The sequence below is a fragment of the Aptenodytes forsteri genome, unplaced genomic scaffold, assembly GCF_000699145.1.
Source record: "Aptenodytes forsteri isolate BGI_AS27 unplaced genomic scaffold, ASM69914v1 Scaffold193, whole genome shotgun sequence".
In the NCBI taxonomy this organism is placed as follows: Eukaryota; Metazoa; Chordata; class Aves; order Sphenisciformes; family Spheniscidae; genus Aptenodytes; species Aptenodytes forsteri.
The window spans coordinates 15144381-15146760 of record NW_008795405.1 but is presented as its reverse complement, the minus strand read 5'-3'; positions in this window follow the sequence as shown (position 1 = coordinate 15146760).

Here is a 2380-nt window from a genome sequence, read left to right as displayed (position 1 = left end):
CTCTGTTCCCCTCAGAAGGGAATCGCCTACGACAATTGCCCTCCTTTTTTCCTTAGCAGAGGCAGTCATAATGTGTGGGCTGTTATAGCCTATAACATATACCTATAACCCTCGCATTGGCTTCCGCAGTTGTTCCCACTCATTTTTACAATTCGTCTGTAATTCCTGTTTCTTGAAACCAGCTGTATTTCAGTTACACCCACAGGAGGAGACATTTTTAGTCATCTGAATGCATGAGCCTATTAGGAAAGCTGAGCTACTTTATTTTCAGATCTTGGGCTGACCATGGATGGTATCAACACTGCCTAACAATAAATGGTTGTTTAGTCTGATTTGCAGGGGGTTTTTTTACTGTCTCTGTTCAGAGGATATAATGCCTGAGAACAAGGTCGGCTGAGAATAATCCAGCATAAAGGAGTTTGATTCCAGAAAACATCCAGGCAGAACTGGGATAAATCACTACCCAGTTGGGACAGCACTCGGTCAAATGCATCTCTTGTAGAAAGAGGTGAGGGTAGTGGTCTTTTAAGAGCCATCTTAAGAGGAATTCCAAATCTTGAGGACTTAATTAAATCTTCTGTTGTAAGGACTTGCTGACTAAAGGAAGTCTGGTGCTGATGCCCCAAGATGCAACTGGGGGTGGTAGGTTGCTGAGGCCATAAGAACTTTGGGAGAGAATCAGGCTCATTGTTGGGTCTTTCATTTCACTCCCCTGTAAGGTGACATACTCTACACCTGCCTGGTCATCTGGTCTCTTAAACCTGCTTTTGGATGAGCTGCAAGAGCTGGATAGATTCTTGAGAGAAATAATTATAATAGTTGTTTGATAGCATGGCTGTGAACATGTTTAAAAAGTCAGTTGAAGGCTTAGATTTCAGGAGGACAGTTCTGGAGCTTTTTACTGGTCACTCTCTGGAGTGGAAGAGGTCCCCTTTATTCTTTTCAAGTAGCACCTGAAAATTTTAAACTTGACCTTCTAGTACAAGATCCATTTTTATATGTCCAGAGTAGCTGACAAGTCCTGTCTGCTGCAAAATTACTGTCAGCGTAGTCAAGGACATGCTATCAACTGGTAAAAGTGGCTGCAGACCAGAAGGGCATCAACCCTGAATATGAGAACTCCTTTAAAAATATAGTCTTCCTCTTTCCCTCCAAAAAATGCACTTTCAACAGAATCTGATAGGGGCTGGATCCAGTCTACTCCAGATGTCATCATGCAGGGATTAAAACGGAGACAGAAAACATTTATGATGCTCTTGAGGTGGGATGAGCAAATTAAAGTATTTCTGGTTTTAGGGACTTTCCTTCTGAAGCAATAGTGTGGGTGTTGTTTTTTTCAACTGACATGTTGATGAAACTTTATACCTTTGTGAAAAAGAAATAATTGTTAGGAAAGTCAGAAATTCTCTCAAAATGTACCTTTGACAAAAAACATTTGGCTGCTCCTAACAGTGTAGTTTAAAATGAGCAGAGTATGCACATTTTAAAAGTTGTAAATCTTAATTATACTCTACAACTTTGCAATTCTCCTTTAACTTGCCTAACCCCGCTAGCGCACAGATTTTATGGCAGCCTTTCCTTTGAGAAGCAAAGAGGTTTTGCATCCTTCCAGGATGAGAACAGATTGCCTGCAAAGCTGTGCCAAGCTCCAGAGAGCCACGGTGCCATCAGCCTCCGGAAGAGGACTGATGCTGTAGGGCTCAGGGCTGCACAGAGAGAAAATCCCAGGGCTTACAGGAATCCGTGCCTGGTTTCACTTTCAATGAGGCCATTAGCACGATTATGTAAACAGCCCATGTCTGCCACTCATTAAACAATGACAGGAAAAAGCAAGGAGATTCATATTTCAGCTGCTCCCAAAGGGATATAATTGTAGAGTGCTTGGGCAAAAATACAGCTGAGAAGGAGAAGTTGCAGCCTGAAGCACAAATATGTAAGTTACTCAGTGACTGCAATACCATCATTATGTGTAAGGAGCATGCACTGGATAGCATTAAATCGTAACATTAACTCCCCCCAGCTTTTGCCTTGGTCATGAAGATCATTTTCTGGCACGGTAGAAACCAAAATCTCTGATCAGACTAGCAGCTTTTTAGAACATAAATATTTGCAAAAGTTTCAAGGGCCTAAGCAGTGGCTACAGTCTAAATACATTAACAAGATAAAAGGGAGGTTGTATATAAGTCCAAGACTCCCTGATGAGTTTGTAATCCTATAAGAATAAAACAAAGCCGCCAGTCATTCAGCTTTGTGCTGAAATGTCCATGCTTCTTACACAGCCCGTCAAAGGGGACGGTGTTCAGCAGTTGTTTGTGGTTGTTGTGTTACAAAAAAAAAAAAAACACTAAACAAAATACACCTCTGAACTGAGTGGCACAAG